A 27527-nucleotide genomic window follows, 5' to 3' on the forward strand; every position below is an offset into this window, starting at 1 on the left:
AATTTCCAGACTTGAGAAGTTTACAGACCCAGAGCACCTTGAATGAAGGGAAGGTCAGGTCCCTTTGGGAGAGAACCCTGTTACACTGCCATAAATTTATACTGTTAATCTTCCTCCAAGTCTTTCCCAAGGAGACTGACAACATTTTACCAGGGTAACTATGCATTGGGGGAAAAGAAATGATCAGATATTTCAGGGATTATTAGACACTTGTTCAGAAGTGACATTAATTCCAGGGGACCCAAAACATCACTCTGGTCCAGCAGTCACAGTGGAGGCTTATGGAGACCAGGTGATAAGTGTAGTTTTAACTCAGGCCCATCACAAAGTGGACCCAATGGGCCCCCGGACCCATTCTGTAGTTATTTCCCTAGTTCCAGAATGTATGATTGGTGTAGACATTCTAAGCAACTGGCAGAATCCCCACATTGGCTCTCTAAATCATACAGTGAGGGCTATTATGGTGGGAAAGGCCAAGTGGAAGCCATTAGAACTGCCCCTACCAAACAAAATAGTAAATCAGAAACAATGCCGGATTCCTGGAGGGATTGCAGAGATTACTGCCACTCTTGAGGACTTGAAGGATGCAGGGGTGGTGATTCCCACCACATCCCCATTAAACTCTCCTATTTGGCCTGTGCAGAAAACAAATGTGTCTTGGAGGTTGACAGTGGATCATCATAAGCTCAACCAGGTGGTAACTCCAATTGCAGCTGCTGTTCTAGATGTGGTATCATTTCTTGAGCAAATCAATACATCCCCTGGTACCTGGTATGCAGCTATTGATCTGGCAAATGCTTTTTTCTCAAAAGCTATTAGTAAGGACCACCAGAAACAGTTTATTTTCAGCTGGCAAAGTCAGCAATATACTTTCACTGTCCTACCTTAGGGGTATATCAACTCTCCAGCCCTATGTCATAATCTTGTCCACAGGGACCTTGATGGTTTCTCTCTCCCACAAGACATCACATTGGCCCATTATACTGATGATATCATGTTGGTTGAACCTAGTGAGCAAGAAGTAGCAACTACTCTAGACTTACTGGTAAGGCATTTGTGTGTCAGAGGATGGGAGAGAAATCCAACAAAAACACAGGGGCCTTCCACCTCAGTGAAATTTCTAGGTGTCCAGTGGTGTGGGGCAAGTTGAGATATCCCTTCTAAGGTGAACTACAAGTTGCTGCATCTGGCCCCTCTACAACCAAAAAAGAGGCACAATGCCTAGTTGCTATGTTTGGATTTTGGTGACAACATATTCCTCATTTGAGTGTGCTACTCTGGTCCATTTATCAAGTGACCAGAAAAGCTGCTAATTTTGAGTGGGGACCTGAACAGGAAGAGGCTCTGTGACAGGTCCAGGCTGCTGTACAAGCTGCTCTGTCACTTAGGCCATATGATCCAGCAGATCCAGTGGTGCTGGAAGTGTCAGTGGCAAATAGAGATGCTGGTGGAGACTTTGGCAGGCTCCTATAGGAGAATCACAATGCACGTCCTTAGGATTTTGGAGCAAAGCTTTACCATCTGCTGCAGATAATTACTCTCCTTTTGAGAAACAGCTTTTGGCCTGCTACTGGGCCTTGGTAGAGACTGAATGCTTAACCATGGGCCACCAAGTTACCATGAGACCTGAGTTGCCTATCATGAGCTGGGTGTTGTCTAACCCACCAAGCCATAAAACAAAGTGGTCATGGTGATATAGATGGAGGTTATGCATGGGCTCAGCAACATGGACTTCCACTCACCAATGCTGACTTAGCTACAGCCACTGCTGAGTGCCCAATCTGCCAGCAACAGAGACCTACACACAGCCCCCAATATGGCAGTATTCCCCAAGGTGACCAGCCAGCTACATGGTGGCAGGTTGATTACATTGGATCACTCCCTTCATGTAAGGGGCAGCGATTTGTTCTAACTGGAATAGACACATACTCTGGACATGGGTTTGCTTTCCCTGCACACAGTGCTTCTGCCAAAACTACCATCTGTGGATCTACAGAATGCCTTATCCATTGTCATGGTATTCCACATAACATTAATTCTGATCAAGGAACACACTTCACAGCAAACAAAGTGTGGGAATGGGCACATGCTCATGGAATTCTCTGGTCTTACCATGTTCCCCATCATCCAGAAGCAGCTGGACTGATAGAAGGGTGGAATGGCCTTTTGAAAATTCAATTATCATGCCAACTAGGTGGCAATACCTTGAAAGGCTGTGGTAATGTTCTCCAGGAAGCTGTGTATCCTCTGAATCAGCATCCGCTGTATGGTGTTGTTTCTCCCATACCCAGGATCCATGGGTCCAGGAACCAAGGGGTGGAAATGGGAGTGGCAACACTCACTATTACCCCTAGTGATCCACTAGGAAAATTTTTGCTTCCTGTCCCTGCGACCCTGAGCTCTGCTGGTCTACAGATTTTAGTTCCAAAAGGGGTAGTGCTTCCACCAGGAGAAATGACAATGATTCCATTGAACTGGAATCTAAGTCTTCCACCTGGTCACTTTGGGCTACTCATGCCCCTGGATCAACAAGCCAAGAAGGGGATTGCATTATTGTCTGGGGTGAGTGACTCTGACTATAATGGGGAAATAGGACTGCAACTATACAATGGAGGTAAAGAAGAGTTTTCTTGGACTGTAGGAAATTCTAGGGCGTCTTTTAGTACAACCCTGCCCGGTGATTAAATTCAATGGAAAACTGCAACAACCCAATCCAGGTAGGACTACCAAAGGGTCTGAAACTTCAGGAATGAAGGTTTGGATCACCCCACCAGGCAATGAACCACGGCCAGCTGAAGTACTTGCTGAGGGTAAAGGGAACATGGAATGGGTAGTGGAAGAAGGGAGTGATAAATATGAACTACGACCATGTGATCAGTTATAGAAACGAGGACTGTAATGCCATTTTATTCATGTTATAGTATTTAAGTTGTAAGATATCAAGTTTAAGAATGAATATTACCCAAGGACTTGTACCCTATTCTGGAAAGAGTTACTGTGTTTCCAGTTATATTCAGGACAGTTGAGTATTGTCAGGTGAAAGAAAAAATGTGTGTTTTAATGTTTTTATTTAGAAATTAAGTACCAAGTTGACAAGGGATGGACTGTCATGGTCAGCTTCATGTGTCAACTTGGCCAAGTGGTGGTCAAGTGCTGGCCTGTCTGTTGCAATGAGGCATTTCATAGAATTAGATCATGATCACGTCAGCTGCATCCACTGTTGATTCCATTTGTAATCAGCCAAAGGGAGTATCTTCTGCAATGAGTGATGCTCAATCTAATCACTGGAAGCCTTTTAAGGAGGTTTCAGAAGAGACAGGCTTTCTTCCTGCTTCAGCCAGCAAGCCTCTCCTGTGGAGTTTGTGATACTCTCCATCAGAATCATGGGCTTCACAGCCTTCCCTGTGGATTCTGGACTCTGCGTTCCCACAGTCACATGAGACACTTTTATAAATTTTATATTTGTGAATGTTCCTTGTTGATTCTGTTTCTCTAGAGAATGCTAACTAATACATGAGGCAAAATAAGCCAGAAACAAAAGAGCAATTATTGTATGGCATCATTTAGAAAATGCTTATAAGAAAAAAGGGGCCTAGATTGTGAGGTCTTATGAGAGTCATATTTAGACTGAAGTGGTAATTATTATTTCTGGATTTTGAGCAGCTGTTTTATATATGTATAATCTGGTATTCAGAGATAAGAACAAAGCTGATCAGGTCTGGATTAAGGTAATTCAGAACACAGGGGTAAGGAAGATATTGTATGTATTTTAGAACCTCACCATTTGTACTCTTTGAGACCAAAGGAAGAAAGGTTTATTTTGTCCAGAACACAAATTTTCTGTAGCACATAATCTAGCTCAACCTGTCTGGATAGATCATTTAAATAATTGAAACACTGGAGTCCAGAATAAGAATAAGGCCCTTTAATCCTGTATAGCTTAATGTAATGCCTGGATACATCCCAGAATGTATTAGGTAGATAATCAAAAAGTTTTGGCAAAGTCCCTTGAGGGATAGGAGAAAAAATATGGAACTATTAAGTTTTACCAGTGGAGAAACTGTCAAACATTAGGATCACCCAAATCGATAGGCCAAGCCATTGATCTTGAGGCTTGCTCTTGTGAAGCTTATGTATGTAGGGGAGAAGCTTAGCCTATGTATAGATATGTGTCAGAGTTACTTCTGGAGGACCTCTTTTGTTGTTCAGATGTGGCTGCACTCTTATGCCAAATCTGCAAGTGAAATCATTGTCCTCCCCACTACATGAGACATGACATGCAGGGGTATAGTCTCCCTGGTGGTGTGGAAGATGGCTCCCAGAGATGAATCTGACCCTGGCACCATGGGATCAACAATGCCATCCTGACTAAAAGGGTGAAAAGAAATGCAACAAATAAGGTATCAGTGACTGAGAGAGTTCAAATAGGGTTAAGAAGCTACTCTGGAGGTCACTGTTACCCAAGGTTCAGTTAGACACTGCTATCTATCATAACTTACCAGACACTAACCAAAACCATTCCTGCCAACCCTAAAGAACACCTAGAGCAATAAATAAGATTCTACAAGGATTTCATGCACTAAGGTAACTTTCTAGAAACCTACAACCTCCAAATGAGTCCCTGGCCCACGTAAATCCTGAAACCTAGAGAGGCCAACCTTTTCAGAACATCAACTAGTTCCATCTTCTTACCCCTTATTATTGACATCCCTTGCAATATGAAAAAATTAGATGGGCATAACCCAAACATCCCCAAAGAGTGGGAGAAAGATGAAAGATGATGGTGGAGTTTTACAGAGAAGTTATGGTATAACACACAAGTGTGATTGCTAGATCATTATATTGATATTTCTTTTAGTCTCCATTATCTTAGAGCAGCCAGAAGTAAAAACCTAAAATTGTGGAATTGCAACCCATACCAAGCTCTGAAATTTGTTCTGCAACTAACTACAGTGTGGTGCTTTGAAATTTAATACTTTTTTGTATATTTTATTTTTCAGAAAAAAGTGATGATAAAAATATGTATATTCCTTCTAGCCTCTAACGTTGTTCTGGAGTAGGTAGAAAGAAAAATCTGAGATGATAGTATGGTAGCCCAGGACAAACGCTAGAATCTGTCTTGTAACTACTTGTTGAAGAGTACTTGAAATCTATAATATTTTTCTTTTTTTGGTTTGTATACATGTTATATTATACAATGAAAAGATGAAATGTACTGTCATCACTGTTATTAAACATGATACTGGAAAGTCTAACAAGTGCAATTAAGGAAGAAAGAGAAATTAAGAGCATTAAAATTGGAAATGAAGATGTAATATTTTCCCTAATTTCAAATGACATGATCCTATATAGAGAAAATCCTGAAAATTCCAAAACAAAACTCCAAAGATGAATGAACACCTTCAGCAAAGTTATAGGGTGAAAGATTAAAAGACAGAAAATGAGTGGTGTTTTAACAATGAAGCATTGGATGTGAAATTTAAGAAAATAATTCAATTTACACTAGCACCTAAAGAATCTAAGATCTAGGAATAAATTGACCAAGGTAATGTATTTTTCCATGGAAACCAGAAGACATTGTGAAAAGAAACGAAAGAACTAAGCATCTAGATTACAGTCTGTTAACTGAGGACTCTAGGCAAAGCAAGTTTACACATAAATGTGATTATCACAGGTAACAACATTTTTATACTCACAGACTGTTTTGTTCCCTATGTTCCCTAAAATATTCCATGGGATTCCCATAAATTCTCCAGGTTTCAAAACATCAACCCAAATCATGCTTGTTCACTTTTCCACTATTTCCAAGTCAAGAAAGAAACAAAATCCTATTTCAATTGCTGCATGTGATTATTCTTTATTTGAAAGGAGAAAACATGATTAAGAATGGGAGAGATATTGGGGCCATGGCAGGCAATCAGATGAAATAAAATGAGGGCCCATTCTGGTACACCTGGAGAAATTGTTAATGGTCCAGTCTAGGTATAGAGTTGATCCCATCTCATAAAGTTATAAATGGGAATATAGTAAACCATGAAGTTGTATCTGCAAAATGAAAAAAATTATTGTCAAGAGGATGAGAAGCAAATAATCAGAAGTTTATTTTCTTAGCATCTACAAGAGGAGACACAAGTTTCAAAAGTCACTGATTCAATGAAATCAAAGAGATCCAGGTGTGGTTCTTAGAATTGATATTAGAAGGAAGATACACTATAATCAAATTCTGTTCAAAAATGTAGACGCTGCTGCTCTGCAAAAAGGCCTAGGCAGACTGAAAGCTGTAGATTGAAGAGGAATGAAACAAGAATGCCTTTCTTATGCAACAGGACAGAAAGCTATCCACCCTTCTGAATAGGGAAAATAATGCATCTTCTCAGTCATGGAATGCTTGAGTAAAGCTCCACGAATCAAATTTCAGGCAATGAACCTGACAATAATATAGTATAAACAAATTTTGGAAAACATACCAATGACTAAAATTGCATGAGTTTGAATCCAAATCCTTTTATTATATTCCACATATTAAAATAAATGTTTCCATTACTTATTTTCTTATCTTTAAAATTTCTACTTCATAAAGATCCTTTAACTTTAAAATGATATTTTGATATGGAATGTAAAACAGAATCCCAATATACAGTTAACTCGACAAAGTTTTAATGATGGATATGAAAGTTGAAGAGGAGGGTTAACAAAATAAGAACAGGAGAAAAAACCATACTGACATTCCATGAATTTCAACATTACAAAAACAACCCTAAGAACCCTTAAGCATTCACTCTTAAGATCCAAGGGGAGCCTCAATATGAAGCTATTTTTCATCATTGAGCTTTTCCAAAGCAGAAAAGAAATATGCTGTTTAGAACAAACCTACACACTTACTTTGCCACAAAGTTACCCTATTTGAGGTCCTTCTAGTAATATTACATCTATAAGATGAAGTATCTCTTATTATATGCCAATTTTTGAAAAACAGTATAAGTGATGTGGTTGCCCTGGAGACAGTACGCCCAAGTTCCTCCCCTCTCTAGTCTCACCAGACTAGAGAGGGGTTCAGCAAACCACAAAAAATGAGAATGCAATGATAATAAAACAGGGCTATTCTCATTACTTTATATTCTAAGACCACCATCCCCCACACCAAAATATTCTACAGTAAAAGAATGAATTTTAGGATTCCAGGAGGCAGATAAAGGAAACACTGAGAATGTGGGGATCTTATGAAATTGTGTGCTAGTAGCAGCACGAGTCATGGGAGCAGAGCTGGTGGAAGGAGCCACAGTGGTGGTCTCTGCAGTGGCAGCTGAAATTAGGAAGAAAAATTCCAGGTGAGACACTGACTCTTTCTCAAGGAGCAAGACTAGTCCCACCCATGCTTGGAACTGCATTCCTCAGTCTGAATTCATGTCTGAAAAGCTGTCATTCATTCTGTTACCCCTTCACCATGGACACATCCTGTCCCTTTCCTTCAAGTTTTTCCCAAGTCTAGTCCTGACCTTTCTGGGACAGGCAATATCTGAGGTTTGTCTCCAATGACATCAGAACTGATAGAACAGAACACAGACTCTTTATCTGAGGAATGAAAAGAGATGCCCCATCAACCTGATTTTTCAATCATGGTGACTACTACCCAGAGGCAAATAGAGCATCCCTAGCAACCTGGAATTGACATCCTTCCACAGAATAACTCATGACTATTTTCTGTTACAACATATATGAATGTTTCAGAGGGAGAAATTCTCCAGAAGAGGAGAAAAAGATTAACTATTTTCATATTAAGAATAAGATGAATTTCACATTACATTAATAGTATCTATTGTTCATTGTAATGAAATTTCTTCCCTCAGGCCCTGCACCAACATGGACACACTTGTCTCACCACTTCTGTTGACTGAGACTCCATCTCAACGGCAATAATCGTGAGTGACATGTTAGATGTAATGGGAAATTTGATGCTAACCTTGCAATAATAAAACTGAACAGAGTGTCTCCGGCACACATTCCAACTCCAAAGTGCACTTCGAAAAGAGTTCAAAGAATTCGCTGTCCTTATATCTTGCAAGAGAGTTATTGATAAATAGCAACAGTTGCAGCAACTGTCAATAACTGGATTACTCCAACTCCATACTCACACTCTACAAATTCTGTCTCGGGCCTCATTCAGGTGAGAGAATATACTTAAATTGGACCCCTCAGGGCAGATTGCACTTATAACACAGTATGCAATATCTGACTGGAATCAACGAAATTATGTCCAAATAGCAAAAATCCCAAGGCTTGAAGAGGATCAAAGGAGAGATCCTCAAAATTTCTACATGAGCGCCAAATGCACCATCACACTCAAACACAGGTACATGCACACTCACACAAAAACAGTCAAAGCACAGGATGAACAACACAGCTTTAGTTAGGAAAAGAATGAACAGAATCTTCGGTCCACGAATTAGGCTTTTGTAATTTATGGTAGAAGTAATCAGCCTAAAATAAGCAAATATACAATTACAAGGAAAAAATATAGAGCCCTGTCTCTTTCCAATGATGTTTCCCACATCCCACCTCCCATGGCTCCTTATGCTCATTTAAATGTCTGCATTTTTATGGCTGCTTAGGCATTACATCCTCCTCCATTCTGAGACTAACTGACCTCAATCCACACAATAAATTTCTTTTAAGTCCTCCAAATTATGGTGAGAAAAAAGGTAATACATATGTCTCACAAAATTCTCAGGCTACCATAACTTGTTATGTTCCCATTTACTTTACGCTGGAAAAGAATGAATGAATATTTCACCATGGAAGTAAATCAATCTCAAAGCCTATCTGCCCTCTAATAATATTTAAAGAATTAAACACATATTCTATGCTTAAAATGAACATTTAATCAGGATAATGCCTTTTCACATTTTTTCCTGGGGATTCCTTCAGGCTTGGAAATTCCCAATTTGGCTGAGACTTTGACAAGAGGCTGAGAATGGAAAACAGTCAGTTTAGGAAAGATATGAAGTGCATGTGCACACTCACCAGGAGCATCTGTTGTGCCCTCTGGAAGAGAAAGAACATAAAAGTTAGATTTCTGATAAGGACCAGCTTGGAAATGGAGGGAGAAGAGAATATGGAAAATAGACTTGCATATTTGATGGACTTTTCATCTGTTTTCCAGTTTGAGAGGAAACTGTTCCACAGAAAAGATAAAATCTTACGTATCCTTTAAATGACCTGATATAGTTTAATTTTTGTTTCCACACCAAAAAATAACCTTGGTTACATTTCAAAACAGATTTTTCGAACCCTGACAACAATAAGATTGGATTCCCAGTGCACTTGCTGTCTGACTGTGAGCATAGAGTAGAGAAGGCATCTGACTTAAATAGGAAACCATAAGGATGGTGGCAACTTCATTTTGACTGTGCAGTTTAGATCAGTGATGGGCCCTGAGCATGGAACTGTAACCTGGAAGTGTCAGCATTCTGCCTACACATCCATGGCCCATTAGAAAATTTCACCAGACAACCTGGTGTATTCTTCCTCCAAACTTCATTTTAAGGTAAGCCTTCACTTACGAGCAGAGACAAGGATGGTGGAAACTCCAATGAGTACCAGGAGTGCCTGGAGCTTCATTGTGATGAAGGGCAGAGCAGGAGCACAGGCAGGAAAGCTTAAAGCCCAGGTGGAGGTGAGGCGATGACTCCCACATCCCAGATACGGTCACTATATAGGCAGAGCGCACCACTCAGGAGCTGCCAGACCAGAATCCGCGTTTGTCAGTGCCAGGAACAGGTAGAGCTCAGAGAAACCACTGGAGAATCAACAATTCAGCCAGAGGCACTTTGAAAAGGTCATGAGTTTCAAGGCCTTGGCTTTAAGACAAGTATCAATTTAAGAATTTTCCTAATGAAATATTTTCCAAGCAGTACTCTCTTCCTTGATGCCTCAGAATCTCATGGTATAGAGTAGCACTATACTTGGTGATAATCTGGAGATGCCTCATAATCTGCCTGACTGATTTACTCATACCCACATTTCTCCTCTCATAGACATTAGAAGTTGTAAGCTGCAAGCTTGCAAGTCATGATTTTACTCGGCAGGAAATAATCAGAGTGTGACGGCCAATCCCAGAAGCATCACTGTTAAGTCATGCTGTACATTCCTCAGGTCCCTGCCTCCCTCCTCTGCGTGTAGTTGAGGATAATTGACATTTATGTACATAACAAGTCGCACAATGACCCCAAGGACCCAAATGACCTCTCTGGATTTAAACAACTATTACTTAAAGAATCAGAATAAAGAGGAATCTGAAATAATAATATTAGATTTCCATACCTTCAATGAATGAATTCATTATTCAACATAAATATTGCATAATATCATATCTCATGCACATCACTATGCATGAGAGAAGGGGCAGTGAACATATTACACAAAAATCACAAGGCAAGCAAACTATTCATGAAAATACACCCTAAGGAAAAAATGCCTTGTAATTACAACGTATAACATCTAAGGCAGCAGATTAAATCTAAAAAGAAAAATTACACAGGGAAAGGATAAAGAGTGTTTTCAGAGATAGGAGTATGAAACTCTGTCTGTAGGTATTAGGGCCAAAGGAGAACTTATTGAGGACAGGTTTGAACAAAGATTTGAAGGTGCTGTTGAATGAACCATGTGATACTTTTGGCAAGGATTTCATGGAGAAGCGAAAGCAAGTCCTAAAACATGATAATAGTTTGTCATGTTAGTCCCTGTAGTAATTGAGTGAAGTGTCACAGGGCACTAAGTTTGACAATCACCTACTCAGTCATTAGAATATTAAGGAAACATGCACCCAAGCTGCTAAATAAATGTAACAAACTATAAACACAGGAGTGAAAGATCTACATCCAAATTCCAAACAAGGATGGACCTTGACCAGGGTTACAGGGAGACACAAAATATCTTTGTAATAACTAAAATGATGGAGTGTTCACTGCATTCTAAAAATGCTTTCTCTTCAGGTGAATAGCAGTAATCATTAAAAGGATTTCTTGACATACAAATAATGCCTTTGGTAACATTCCATGTTAAAGAATCTCTGCTACCTATAGAAAGATCATTTATTTCTACTTTCATATGGAAGGCTGCAAAGCAACAGTAGCAACTATACATATCAAGATGTGCTGGATAGGCCCCTCATGTGAATGGAATGGGGTAGATGAAGTTTCAGGGACTGTGGTACTTAACCTTAGGAAAGCAGCTGGTCTATCCTATCATAACTAACTTCGTTCTGCTACTACATACAGAGCTGTAATGATGACATGCAGGCAGAAGGAAGAATGGTAGCAGAGGTTATATCAATAACCTTATCAATTATCTACTTCATAGAACTTTATTTGGATTTTTCAATATTTTCTATATGTAGGATCATATAATCTGGAAATAGGGTAATTTTGACTTCCTTTCCATTTTGGGTGCCTTTTATTTCTTTTTCTTTCCTAATAGCTCTGGCAAGAATTTCTAGTACAATATTGACTAACAAGGGTGAGGGTAGGCATCTTTGTCTTGTGCCTGATCTTAGAGGGTAAGTTTTATCCTTTACCCATTATGTAGGATGATAGCTGTGGGATTTTCATGTATACCTTTTATCATGTTGAAGAAGTTTCCTTCTACACCCAATGCTTTACATGTTTTTATTAAGAGGGGGTGCTGGACTGTATCCAATGCCTTTTGTGTGTCAATTGAGATGATCATGTGCTGTTTAATATATCATGTTAATGTGATGTATTGCATTAGTTGATTTTTTATGTTGAAGGAACCTTTCATACCAGGGATACGTCCCACTTGATCATGGTGTTTAACTCTTTTAGTATGCTGTTGGATTCTGTTTGCTAATATTGTGTTGCAGATATTTGCATCCATAATCATAAGAGATACTGGCTCTCATTATTTTTTCTTGAGGCATATTTGTTTTCATTGGTATGAAGTTCGGTTGGCCTCATGGAAGCAATTACAGAGCATTTCCTTCTCTTCAAATTTTTGGATAGTTTTTGAAGAATTTGGATGTAAGTCTTCTTGGAATATTTGGTCAAGTTCACCTGCTTAGCTGTCTGGTACTGGGCTTTTCTGTAGTTTGGAAGTTTTAAATTATTGATGGAATCTCCTTTCTAGTAATTTATTTGTGAGAACTTCAGTTCGTTTTTTGAGTCAGTTAGGCAGTTTGTGGATTTCTAGGAATATTTTTCAGTTTATGAGACTTGTATTGTGACCTGGCATATGATCTATCCTGGAAAATGATCCATGTGTACTCCAGATACATATGCATATTCTGTATGTGTCTTTCAGATCTAGATGGTTTTCTAGAGTATCATTCAAGTCTTTTATTTCCTTACTGATCTTCTGCCTAGATGATCATATAATAATTTATCTATTATTTTGACTGGCAGGATAAAGTCTCCTACTATTGCTATAGAACCATGATTTCTCCACAGAAATCTGTCAGTATTTGCTTCATATATTTTGGGGATCTGTTAGATGGATATATAATTGATGATTGTTGCATCTTTTTGTTGTTTTGTTCTCTATATAATGACCACCACTGTCACTCTAACATTTTTTGACTTAACGTCATTTTAGCTGATATTAGTTAGCTACTGAGTTCACTTTTGTTTACTACTTGCATGGTTTTTTTTCCATCCTTTCATTTTCAACCTTCTTGCATCCTTTGATTTAAAGTGTCTTTTGTAGACAGAATATCTTTGTGTCTTACTTTTTAAAATTCATTCTGCCCATCTCTATCTTTTGACTGAATGCTTTAATTCATTTACATTTAATGTCACTACTGATAATACAGAAATTTCTTCTGGTATTTTAGTCCTTGTAATTTATATAACTTTTTTGTCTTTCACTTCCATTAAAGTCAACTTTTGCAATTTTTTGCTTTTTTGTGTTGTCCCATATTGAGTGACTTTTCATTTCTAAGTGGATATGTTTCTCATTTATTTTCCTTGTGTTTATCATTGTGTTAAAATTTAATGCCTTATATTAAAGTTAAGTTTGATGCCAACTTAAACTTTTAATAGCACGCAGAAATAATTTTCCTTTACCACTTTCTCCCACACCTTATTCCTGTACTAGTTACTACTTGTATCTTTGTACATTAAATACCCATAACCATACAGATATCATTATTTCTACTCATATTTCAAAGCAGCTTATTGAATAGTGTGTATTGTAATATTTTTGGCAATATATAATAGTTACCATGACCTCACTACCTGTTGTTTCTCATGTACAATTTTACACAAAGAATAAAGAGCTACTTAATTTTATTTCATTGCAGCAAAATATGACTTGTATGGGTAGAGATAGATTTAATTCCTCCCCACAGAGTGAATTAAAGGATTTGGTTACAAATTAGTCACTTTCTCCATATATATATCATCAGTAGCAAGGCAGTGTTCTGCAGTAATTCTCCAGGAAATGCCTTATATGCACCAATTCCAAGAATATTCAGTGAAATATCATTACTTTATATGCATTTGCATTTTGCACCTGAAGGAAGTAACAAGTGGAGTTATAGACTGTGCTAGTTTGAAACTATTATGCACCCAATGAAAGCCCTGTTCTTTAATTCTGATAGCATTTATGGTGGGATCTATTTGATTGGACTGTTTTTATGGAAATGTGGCACATAGAATTATGCGTGTGAGAACTTTTGATTGGATAGAGATGTGACTCTGCTCATTCAATGTGGGTCTTGATTAGTTTACTGGAGATATTTAAAAGAAGAAACATTGTGGAGAAAGGTGAGTGCCAACAGAGATGGAGACATTTGGAGATGCTTGGAGTGCTGACAGCGAACAGATGGCTAGACACGGATGTTTGTGGACGCAGAGCACAGCAGACACTGCCATGTGCATTCCCATGAGAAGCTAAGCAAGCCAGAACTCAGAGTTGTGTTCTGAAGGAGATAAGTGAAATCCCACAGATGCTGGGAGAGGAAACCGCTGGCATCAGAAGCTGGAAGCAATGGAACTGGAAACAAGGACATTGACCTTTCTTGAATCAAAGTATTTTTCTCTGAATGCCTTAGTTTGGATAATTTTATAGCCTTAGAACTGGAACCTTGAAACTTAATAAATTTCATTCTTAAATGCCACTCCATTTTTGGTATATTGCATTCTGGCAGCATTTAGCAAACCAAAACACACATAAAGAATGCAGTACAGTAATACTGGCATTTGTATTTTCCCAAAAGATTACCTTTATTATAGATCTTTATTTCATTTATGTTACTTTGAACAATTGTCTAGTGTCCTTTCCTTCCAGTCTGAAGAGGTCCATTTTACATTTCCTTTAGGGCAATTCTGGTGGCAATGAACTCCTTCAGCTTTTTAAAATATGAGTATGTCTTAATCTCTCCCTCATTTATGAATGAATGTCTTACCAGATATAAAATCTTGGCTTGTGGTTGTTTTCTTTCTTGCCTCCAGTCTAATTGGATCTGCCTTGTACATAGTATAATGATTTCCTCCTATAGCTTTCAGACATATCTCAACTCTTTGTCCTTTGCATTTGTTAGAGTCATTAATATAAGCAGGATACATTTTTCTTCACATTTATCTTGTTTTGTGGGCTTCTTTTATTTGCCTTTTCATGTTTTCTGCTACATTTGAAAAGCTTTCTGTTATGATTTCTTTGAATATTCCTTCTGCTCCTTTCTTCTTCTTTCTCCTTCTGGGAATCGTATAATGTGAATATTGGTGCATTTGATGGCGTCCCAATGGTATCTTCGGCTATTTTCATTTTTAATTGTTCTTTTTCTTTCTGCACCTCAGCCTGACTAATTTCGAATGTGTTGTCTTCAAGTTCACTGGTTCTTTTTTCTACTACTTTCACAATCTTCTTGAAAAACTCCTGGGCATTTTTCATTTCAGTTTTGCTGTCTTCAATTTCAGTGGTCTATTTCCTTTTTAACATTTCTAGCTCTCTTTTTTTGGCATATGCAGTCCCCAGGAATCAAACCCGTGTCTCCTGCATCGCAGGTAAGAATCCTACCACAGACCTACCTTTGCACAGCCCTCTAGTTCTTTTATAAGGCTCACATATTGGTCTTTCATTGTTTTACTGATACCCATTTGTTCATTCTCTGTATTTTCCTTCATCTCCTTAAGCATTTTTAAGCTCATTAAAAAAAATGCTTTCTTTGGTATGTACCAGAAAGATCAGGGCTAGGATTGGGAAAGATAAAAGGGAAGGTGACAGGTCATGGGCAGTGTGAAGGGATGACAAAATAGATGTCAGCTTTGCAGAGATGAATTCAGAATGAGGAATGCAGTTCCAAGCATGGGTGGTGCAAATCTTGTTCCTTGCAAAAGAGACACTGTGTCACCTACAATTATCTTCCTCATTTCAGCTGCCCCTGCATAGACCACCACTGTGGCTCCTACTACCACTTCCACTGGACTGCTGTTGCTACTACCACTCATTTAGTTAGAGTCCCTCTTTCTGTGTTTCCTTTATCTGTCCACTGGCCTCCTAAGATTCCCTGTTTGTACAGTATTTTGGTGGGGAGATGTTGATAACAGAACAAGAAGCATGAGAAAATCCCTGTTTTCTTCTCATTGTTATCTCATTCCTCTCTAGCAAACTAGAGGGCACAGGAACTTGGACGTTTTGTCTTCTTGGCAACCAAATTGCTTATATGTCTTTTAAAGTGTTTGCATATATAATAAAGGATACTTCATCTTTGGCAGTAATATCACTGGATAGACCTCAAGTAAATAAGGCAGGTATGTAGTGCTTTGCTACAATTAGCAAATTTATTTCCTCCTTTGAAAAGCCTATATAATGGAAAATAGCTTCATTTTGATGCCCCCTTGGGCTCTTAAAAGAGACTTTTTAAGGGTTCTTAAGATTATTTCTACTATTGTTGTAATTTATGGAGAGTCAGTACCTTTTCCTATTCTTGTTTTGTTATCCCTGGGTTTCAACTTTCATATGCATCATTGCAGATTGTGTTGAGCTGAATATATATTGTGATTGTGTTCTGCATTCCACATAAAAACATAACTTTAAATTTATAGCACCCCTGTGAATTAGAAAATATAATGATTAGTAACGATAATTTCTTTCAATAAATCATGTGTAAGAAAATGGGTTTAGGTTTGAACCCTTATAATGATAATTTCATTGTGACTTTTTTGAACTTTGGTTTCCATTATGTCAGTGGCTGGATCTTTACTTGACATCTGGTTCTTGGAACTGTACTGAGCAGCCCATGACTGAGAAAATGGCCTCTTTTCCCTTGTCAAATAAAGGTTGGAATGCCTTCTGTCCTATTGCATAAGAAATGCATCCTCATCTTATTCCTGTTCAGACCACAGCTTTCAGGCTCCCTGGCTACGTATCAAGCATGATTGTTTGTAAACTTTTTGACAGAATTGACTGTAGAGGATCTTTCCTCTAATCTCAGTTAGGAACCTAACTCCAGATCCCTTACAGTCCATTGAATTAGTGCCTTTTGACATTTTTTACTCTCCTTGCAGATGCTGTGGAAACAACTTTCTGATTTTTGCACCCTCTTGATATATTTATTTTTAAAATATATTTATTTTTTATTTTGAAGGTATATTCACATGGCTTCAGACTTTGCATAACCATTTCCCTGAGTTTTACTCAGCCATATGCCTAGACCAGACCATTAGCAGTTTTTCCAGCTGAGCCAGAATGTGCTCTCATTTTATTTTCTCTGCTTATCATGCCCCCAACATCTTTCTCATTCTCAATCATTTTGTCTGCTTTAAAACAAAGAATACAGTGGGTCATGGTGGCTCAGTGGCAGAGTTCTTGCCTACCATGCTAGTGACCTGGGCTCCATTCCCAGTGCCTGCCCATGCAAAATAATAGTAATAATAAAACAAAGAATAATCATAAGCAGTAATTAAGACTGGATGTTGTCTCTTTCTTTCAAAATAATAGAAGAAAATAAAATAGGCAAGTTTATGGCTGATAATTTAGAACTTGAGTAATAATATAATTTCCTTAGACTAATTACGGAATGTGGGGAACAAGCAATTCTATGAGTGTAAATGTTTTGGTACCTCTGATGATCAGCTTTATGTGAAACTTGGTTTGCCTATAGACCTTGATTATTAGACTGTAGTCTAGATGTTGTTTAAGGGTAGCTTGTAGATAAGATTGAAGACCATGTTTCAGAATTGTCATATTACCTCTCTGACCTGTGGATTATGGGACATTATGTTTGGAGGGGACAAGTGGAACCATGTGAACTGTCTGTCCCTAAGAAAATAGGAAAGAAAAGCAAGACATCCTTGGAGGGATTACACAGATTAATGTCATCACGAAGGACTTGAAGTATGTTTAGATAGTGACTCCCACCACATTCCCATTCAATTCACCTTCTGCCCTGTGTAGTCAATTGATGGCCCTTGGATATTACCTGTGAATTATTGTGAACTTCATCAGGTGGTGAATGCAACTGCAGCTCCTGTTCCAGATGTGGTTTCACTGATTAAGCAGATTAACACTTTCCTATGTATGTCCTATGCAGCTGTTGATTGACAAATGCCTATTTAGTTATTATCTGTTACCAAAGACCACAGAAACTGTTTGTTTTTGGCCTGCAAGCCAGGTATAGTCTCCACCTTAGCGGTGCATCAACTCTCTAGGTCTATATCATAATTAGGGTCACAAGGATCCCTATTGCCTTCTTGTTTACAAGATATCATGTTGATGCATTTGCTGATATTGTGCACATTGTATGTAATGGAGAAGAAGTAAAAGTACTTTAGATATATTCATTACATATATGTGCCTGTGTTGGTTGAAATTAAACACAACAAATTTCAGGGTCCTTCACTGCAGTGAAATTTCTAGGTCCCAGTGGTGTGGGTCATGTTGGGATACCCCTTCTAAGGTGCAGGATAAGTGGTTCCATCTAGCCCGTCCCATAATCAAAAAAGAGGCACCAAATTTCCTTTTGATATGGTAACTTCTCACTCTCTGGAAGTGTCCTTTAATTTAAATTCCTCTCTTGTTCTCTTACTGTAAGTTTGATTCAAAGGTTAAAAGAGATTTTGTCATGAGTTTTCTGCCTCTTGTGAAACTTCCCTCGGTATATTATACATTATACAGAGGGAAGTTTTAAGTCTTTCTTTCATTATCAAATTTTCCCCACCTGGCTTTTTGTTTCTAAGCTCCAGTAGCTGCTACTGTTTGTGTTACGTAAACCATCTTGGTTTTTTATTTTTTTCTTTTTCTTTATTGGGCTATCTTAGTTTTAAATTATTGTTTTTAAGGAAGGTGTAGTTTTATAGAAAAATCATACAGAATATACAGAGTTCTCATTCCTGTGCTGGTTTGAAATGATGTGTACACCCTAGAAAAGCCATGAGCTAATCCTAATCCTGTTTTGTAAAGAAAGACAGTTGCTTCTTTTAATCCCTATTCAGCATTGTATGTTTGAAATTGTAATTAGATCATCTCACTGGAGATGGGATTCAATCAAGAGAGGCTGTTAACTGGATTAGGTGGGGGCATGTCTCTACCCATTCAGGTGGGTTTTGATAAATTAACCGGAATCCTATAAAAGAGGAAACATTTTGGAGAAAGGGAGATTCGGAGAGAGCAGAATGACATAGCCACGAGAAGCAGAGAGTCCACCAGCCAGTGACCTTTGGAAATGAAGAAGGAAAACGCCCCCCAGGGAGCTTCGTGAAGGGAAGCCAGGAGAGAAAGCTAGCAGATGATGCCATGTTCGCCATGTGCTGTTCCAAATGAGAACATGTGTCTTCTCACTTGAGAGAGAAACCCTGAACTTCATCTGCCTTCTTGAACCAAGGTATCTTTTCCTGGATGCCTTTGATTGGACATTGCTATAGACTTGTTTTAATTGGGACATTTTCTTGGCCTGAGAACTGTAAACTAGCAAATCATTAAATTCCATTTTAAAAGCCATTCCATTTTTGGTATATTGCATTCCAGCAGCTAGCAAACTCGAACACCACCTCTCCATTATTTACACTGCATAAATGTGGTACTTTTGTAACAACTGGTGAAAGGATATTTCAATTGTACTAGCTATAGTCATTAATTTATATTCAGTTTCATTGCTTATGATAAATAGTCCTATGGATTTTCTTTTTAAAATTTTAACTTAGTAACATATAAAATTTCCGCTTTGTACTATATCATTTTCACAGTATTGTGCTACTGTTACCAGCATCCATTACTAAATTCTTCCATAACCTGAAACAGAAATTCTGTACTAGTTAAGTATTAAATTGCCATTTCCTGCCTTTACCCAGGCCCCTGGTAACCTTTATTCTAGTTTCCCTGTGTATGAATTTGCATACTGTAATTATTTCATATCAGTGAGATCATACTGTATTTGTTCTTTTCTGTCTGATTTATTCAGTCATCACAATTTGACTCTTTCATGATCAAATTTGACCAATCTGTTTTTACGTCTGTGAAATCTTGTAGCCACTATTGTTTGTATCAAATAAATTATCTTTTAATGAAATATTACTAAATAATTTCTCATAGTGTTTCTTTCAAAAATATTATACAATTAAAGAAAATTTATAATATTTTGTAATAAAATAAATCATCGCACAACCAGACAGTGTCTGGAATACACATTTGCCAGATTCACAAATGCCCATCACCTCCTTTGAATGACTTTATATGTTTGGGCAAATATCTCTTTTCCCCAAATAAGAGGTTGGAATGCACTTCCGGAGAAGATGGCGGCTTAGTAAGACGCGCAGGTCTTAGTTCCTCCTCCAGAAAAGCAACTAAAGAAACAGAAACAATACGAAACAGCTCCCGGAGTCACGACAGAGACCAAAAAGACAGCGTACCCCATTCTGGAACAGCTGAACGGGCAGGGAGAATCTGCTGCGGTGAGATACCCGAGGGGCGCGCATTTTCCCGGCTGGGGTGGCTGGTGACTGGGGTCCCCTCCACGCACGTGGCTCCCTGGTCTGACTGGGAACGTTGGATAGTGGGGCCCTCCCGTCACGCTTGGCATTTCGGGCCAGCTGGGCAATTCGGACCGGCACTCTCCCAAGCCGCGGCGGCCAGTGACCCCCGCCTCCACGCACGGTTTCCCGGGCCGACTGCCGTGCAGACAGACGAGCGCCACGAGCGCCACCTACTGGGCAGGAAAAGAAAAACAGAGCCCAAAGATTTCACAGAAAAAGCTTTCAACCAGCTGGGTCCCACACCCAGGGAAATCTGATCAAATGCCCAGACACCAGCAGAAAATAATGGATGATGCTCGGAAAATTGAAGATATGGCCCAGTCAAAGGAACAAACCAATAGTTCAAATGAGATACAGGAGCTGAGACAACTAATGCTGAATATACGAACAGAAATGGAAAAACTCTTCAAAAACCAAATCAATAAATTGAGGGAGGACATGAAGAAGACATGGGCTGAACAAAAAGAAGAAATAGAAAATCTGAAAAAACAAATCACAGAACTTATGGGAGTGAAGGACAAAGAAGAAAAAATGGAAAAAACAATGGATACCTACAATGGTAGATCTAAAGAGACAGAAGCTACAATTAGTGAACTGGAGGATGGAACATCTGAATTCCAAAAAGAAACAGAAACTATAGGGAAAAGAATGGAAAAACTTGAGCAGGGGATCAGGGAACTGAATGACAATATGAAGCACACAAATATACGTGTTGTGGGTGTCCCAGAAGGAGAAGAGAAGGGAAAAGGAGGAGAAAAACTAATGGAAGAAATTATCACTGAAAATTTCCCAGCTCTTATGAGAGACCTAAATTTGCAGATCCAAGAAGTGCAGCACACCCCAAAGAGAATAGACCCAAATAGGCATTCTCCAAGACACTTACTAGTTAGAATGTCAGAGGTCAAAGAGAAAGAGAGGATCTTGAAAGCAGCAAGAGAAAAACAATCTGTCACATACAAGGGAAACCCAATAAGACTATGTGTAGATTTCTCAGCAGAAACCATGGAAGCTAGAAGACAGTGGGATGATATATTTAAATTACTAAAAGAGAAAAACTGCCAACCAAGACTCCTATATCCAACAAAATTGTCCTTCAAAAATGAAGGAGAAATTAAAACATTTATAGACAAAAAGTCACTGAGAGAATTTGTGACCAAGAGACCAGCTCTGCAAGAAATACTAAAGGGAGCACTAGAGTCAGATACGAAAAGACAGAAGAGAGAGGTACGGAGTAAAGTGTAGAAAGAAGGAAAATCAGATATGATATATATAATACAAAAGCCAAAATGGTAGAGGAAAATATTATCCAAGCAGTAATAATGCTAAAAGTTAATGGACTGAATTTCCCAATCAAAAGACATAGAATGGCAGAATGGATTACGACCCAGCAATACCCCTGCTAGGTATCTACTCAAAGAACTTAAGGGCAAAGACACAGACGGACATTTGCACACCAGTGTTTATAGCAGCATTATCTACAATTGCAAAGAGATGGAAACAGCCAAAATGTCCATCAACAGACGAGTGGCTAAACAAACTGTGGCGTATACCTACGATGGAATATTATGCAGCTTTAAGACAGACTAAACTTATGAAGCATGTAATAACATGGATGGACCTAGAGAACATTATGCTGAGTGAGTCTAGCCCAAAACTAAAGGACAAATACTGTAAGGTCCCACTGATGTGAACCGACATTCGAGAATCAGCTTGGAATATATCATTGGTAACAGAGACCAGCAGGAGTTAGAAACAGGGTAAGATAATGGGTAATTGGAGCTGAAGGGATACAGACTGTGCAACAGGACTAGATACAAAAACTCAAAAATGGACAGCACAATAATACCTAAGTGTAATGTAACTAGGTTGGAACACTGAATGAAGCTGCACCTGAAATATGAAAAAAAAAAAAAAAAAAAAAGAGGTTGGAATGCCTTGAGAACTGAACTTTGGCAATCCCCATCATGTTGGTTCTGGACATCAGTAATACTTGACTAAGCTCTGCAAACTGAACTTTGGCAATCCCCATCTTGTTGGTTCTGGACATGAATAATATTTGACTAGGTTCTGCATGTTCTAGGCATATATTAGTTATTGAAGAACCTGGTGTTCAAGGTTGAACATTTGCAGAACTGAATTCTGATCAACAAGTACATTTTACCAGCCAGAATTGCTCTTACTGTTATTGCAACTCATGGAGCTTGGAGTTTGGACACATCAGTGAATCTGGTGTCAGTTTTCTCATCAAACCAGTCTTGTGGCATTTTATGACATTGTCCGATAACCTTATACTTTATGTCTTTCCTTAGCCTCCTGATTATATTAGGAGCTACCTTCTTGTTTTAGCAAGTTATTTTTTTGCATTTTTTAGGTTTTAGTAACAACCCAGAACATGATTCAATAATTTTTACATTGTTTTACACAATTCTTTCTTGTCTACATGTCTGTGTGCTTTTCAATCTTGTAATAAGTATGTAGAGAGCAAATTACACTAATATTTTAACGCTCATTTTACTTCAATATTATTTTCACTAAATGATATGGTTTTCAGGGTAATTTTTAATTATTATAATTATTTCATCATTTAATAAATCCACTTAATACATTCAGGTTATTTCCTGGCTTTGCTTCTTTAAATTAATGCAGCAATAATTACTTTTTGTACTAGCTTTTCTCTTCTTTTAAATCTATTCTTAGCATATTACCTATGCATGACTTTTGTATGACTTACCATGTTGCTTCCCCAAATATTGTCCTAAGACAAACACTACTTTCTTAAAATTTCTATACATAGGACAAAGAACATTTTTGGAGAAGTCAGATGCCCGTTGCCTTACTTATTTACCAGAAAAACCATTGTGTGACTCTAACTGGTAGATTTTATTGTACCAGTTCAACTGATAAAACTAAGATCCAAATTCAGGTGTGATACGTTTTTTCACTATGTTAGCTCACAGCTGGTACCAGAATTCCATGCAGCTGTTATTCCTGATATTTTTAATTCTACTGAAAGTATGAATGATCATTTACCCCATTAGATGATTGGGCTGTTCAGTAATTTAGCTACCAAATGTTCAATAAGGGCCCACATGTGCTAGACAATATATTTCATATATTTCTACAACATGAATAAAACAAAATAGGGTTCAACCCTTCATAAAGCTTGCCTTCCAGTTGGAGAGAGAGAAAATAAACACTTACAAAAAGAAGTAAGAGATATTTTTCCTAACTGTGACCTTATTGTATAGTTATGTGAATTGGTTAAATTTATTGTAAATAAATTTATTATTACAAATAACTACTCCCACCCTTTATTTTAATGTCTGAATGATGCTTTGAATCAGGGATCAGCAAATTTTTTTCTCAAGGTTCTGGTTAATAAATATTTTAAGGCTTTAGATTAAAAGGTTCGTGGCAACTTCCTAATTCTGTTATTGTAGCCCCTAGGCAGCCATCGATCACATTTGAATGAATGAGTGGCCTGTGCAACAAGAAAATTTTATTTGCATCAACAAGAGACTGATTTTAGACCTGTAGTTTGCTGAATCTCAATTTTGAAAAATGAAAATTCTTTTATTTATTATAGCTTATGCATCAATCTTTTACTTCATTATTAGCGTTAATTGTGCCCTACTTCAGAAATATTACCATCATATTCCTGAGCTATTTTCTGATAATTTCTAGAATTTTTATTTTTTACATTATACATTTATACAGACTATACATGTGAAAAATATTTTTTGTATAGTGTATTATATGCTGTCAGTGTCCACTTTTGTCTATATGAAGCTCCAGATTTTCCTAAGTTATTCATTTAAAAGTTCATTTCTCTTCCAGATTTGGGGAAATTGTATCACTTTGTATTTGCGAATTTTTTCTGGACTCTTTATCCTGCTCTAGTTAATTATTCTATTATCCTTGCCTTAACCACACTGTTTAATTAGTGTACCTTTATAATACATCTCTATATGTTAGTGTAATTTCTAAATCATTGCTCTTCTTAGATTTTCTTGTGTATACTTGTCCATTTGAAGGTCCCTATGTATTAAATTTCTGTTGCCATGTAAAAAATTACACCACAACACAAAACAACACCCATTTGTTATCTTACAGTTCTGTAGATCAGGGGATGGCATTTCTGGGATCTCTGACAGGGCCTCACAGAGACTCACCGTGTGAGCTGACTATGTTGTCATCAGGAGGTCCTCTTTCTCTTTGAATCTTATTCCTGTCGCCATCAGAATTCAGTTGCTTACGAATATAGAACTAAGATCTCCATTTACTTGTTGGCTATTGGCTAGAGATTGTGCTTAGCTTCTTTTGGCTTCTCTCTGTTCCTTCCATGTGTCCTACTCTACTTTCAAAGAATGTGTTGAATCCTCCTCAAACCTCAAAACTTTCTGAATCTATTTAACATTAGGAAGAACAATCTTTCCTCTTCTAAGGGTCTGTGTAATGAGATAAGGCCCACTTGGATAATCTCTATATCTTAAGGACATATGATCTAACAATCAGGGTTTAATGTGAGACATCCTTTGGGAACTGAGACATTCTGCCTACCACAGTCCATACTCCAGCCTCCAAAGTTTTATCTTTCCTATTCCAAAATGCAAAAGGCTTTTCCGTCCTCCCATGGTTTCAAAGGATCTCATTTCATTTCAGTATGAACTAAATGTCCAAGAACTAACTGGCTCTAAAGTCCCCAATCTCTTCATCTAGATTATGTGAATGAGATGCAGATGAGACTCCAAGGCACACTTCCTCTCCATTTGTGAACCTATGAAAATAAAGAAACAATCTGCCCCAATTTATAATAGTGGAGCAGACAAAGGAGAATATATTCTTGTTCAGAAACGGAATATGGAAGGTAAGGCAAATCCCAAATTGTCTTGAAATCCAATTGCACAAAATCCATTATATTTCAAGTACCAGGAATTAACTTTGATTTGTCTCTGAGGGTTTCGGCTTAGCTCTCTGCATTGCCTTTCTTTTTATGAAAGGTTATTCATATTTGCAGCTGAATAATTTTATCAGACTGGTCTCTTCAAGTAGAGCCTTCTTTCGTTTCTTACTCCCATTCTTTCTCCGTCTAAAATGGCAATGTTTCTTCTGCTAAAGTTCTTTAGGTAACTTTGTTGGTCTTTCGTGGATATCACGAGAATCCACTCATTGGCAAGAGAAGAGCATAGTCACAGATCTTGGCAAGTTAATCCATTCTTTATCTTAATCATGGCTGATGGGGCCGAGGGGAAATGCTTCTAAAATTCCCTCTATCAGAAGTTGAAGAGATCTTTGACAAGCACCAGATAGATTGGCACTGATATACAGGCACCGAAGTGTACATATAGGAGTTAGTCTACTCCCTCTGGCAAAGAAAAGGGGGCTCACATTGAGAGCAAAAGGCAGCAGCACAGCATGTAGGAGCAGAGTTGGCTAGGGTGCAGCACAGTTGTCATGAGATTCCCTTTGTTTTAAACTACATTTTCTTGATGCAATGAATTCTTTGTTACTGCAACCCTCTGACACTTTTCTGGAGGTCTGTGCAGGATAACTCTGCCCATTGTTACCAGATTTTTAAATACGGTGTGTGTGTATGGGCCCAGGAGCATCTTACACCTCCAACAACATTAAGGGGCCAGAATATGTTCTTGAACTCTGTGTGGAATACACATTTTGCATGAAGTAGAAAATTGAAAAATTTATGAATATAACCCTGCCGCCATTTTTGCTTCTGCCTATGTGTCTTCATGATTGGCAGCTCTATACATAGTGGCAGAGTTGAGGTTAGTTATGTTAGGGTAGACCAGCTGCTTTCGTAAAATTAAGTACCACAGACCCTGAAAGCCCTTCTATCCTATTCCATTAGAGGGGGTCTATCCAGCACCTCTTGGAATATCCAGTTACTACTGCTGTTTTATAGACTTTCATATGAAAGTGGAGATAGATGTTCAGTCTTTCTATAGGTAGCAGAGATTCTTTAATATGGGATATTATCAAAGACATTGTATGTATATTAATAATTCCTTTTTAAAGATTACTGCTATTCACCTGAAGAGAAAGCATTTTTAAACTTTTTATTATATAATATAACATGCATACAAAGCAAAGAAAAAAAAAGTAATAATTTTCAAAGCACTCTTCAACAAGTAGTTGCAGGACAGATCACAGGGTTTGTCATAGGCTACCATACCATCATCTCAGATTTTTCTTTCTAGCAACTCCAGAACATTGGCAGCTAAAAGGAATACATATTTTTTTATCATCACTTCTTTTCTTTTTTTGAAAAATAACATACGTACAAAAAAGTAGTAAACTTTAAAGCACAACCTCAACAATTAGCTGTAGAACAGATTTCAGAGTTTGGATGGGTTCTAATTCCACAATTTTAGGTTTTTACTCCTACCTTCTTTAAGATACTGGAGACTAATGGAAATATCAATGTAATGATTCAGTGATCATACTCTTTTGTTAAGCCCTACTTTCTCTTTATAACTCCATAATCACCTTTGATCTTTCTCTCACCCTTTAGGGGTATTTGGATTATGCCCATTCTACCTTTGTCATGTTGGAATGGCTTTCAATAGTGAGGAGTCAGAAGATGGAACTAACTGATGTTCTGGAGAGGCTGGGCCCTCTAGGTAGCAAGGCTTATCTGGTCCAGGGACCCATCTGGAGGTTGTAGGTTTCTGGAAAGTTACCGTAGTGCATGGAGACTTTGTAGAATCTTACATACTGCCCTAGGTGTTCTTTAGGATTGGTTGGAGTGGTTTTGGTTAGGGTTTGGCAAGTTATGGTAGGTAGCAAAGTCTAACTGAAGTTTGCCTAAGAGCAAACTGCAGAGTAGTAGACTCTTGACTCTATTTGAACTGTCACCCACTGATACCTTATTTGTTACACTTCTTATCCCCTTTTGGTCATGATGGCATTGTTAATCCCACAGTGCCAGAGCCAGACTCATCCCTGGGAGTTATTTCCCATGTTGCTAAGAAGACTTCAACCCTGGATGTCATGCTCCAAGTAGGGGGGAGGGCAGTGATTTCACTTGCAGAGTTGGGCTTAGAAAGAGTGAGGCCACATCTGAGTAACAAAAGACGTCCTCTGGAGATGACTCTTAAGCACCCCTATGGGTAGGGTAAGCTAAGAGAACACATTTGTAGAATGCAGTGAACACTCCATCATTTTAGTGATTACAGAGATATTCTGTGTCTCCCTGGTCATGTTCCACCCTTGTTTGGGATTTGGATGAAATCTTTCACTCCTGTGTTTATAGCTTGTTGTGCTTACTTAATAGCTCAGTGCATATTTCCTTAATATTCTAATGACTGAGTAGTTGATTGTCAAAATTCATGCCCTATGACTCTTTACTCAATTTTTGCAGGAGCTAAGATGATGAAACATTATCATGTATTAGGACTTGCCTTGCTTCTCCATGAAATACAATTGTCAAAGCTATCACATGGTTTATTCCACAGTTCCTTCAAATCTTTGTTCAATTGTCTCCTTTTCAATAAGGCCTCCTTTGGCTCCATTACCTAAACACAGAGC

Source organism: Tamandua tetradactyla, chromosome 7, assembly GCF_023851605.1.
Source record: "Tamandua tetradactyla isolate mTamTet1 chromosome 7, mTamTet1.pri, whole genome shotgun sequence".
Classification (NCBI taxonomy): Eukaryota; Metazoa; Chordata; class Mammalia; order Pilosa; family Myrmecophagidae; genus Tamandua; species Tamandua tetradactyla.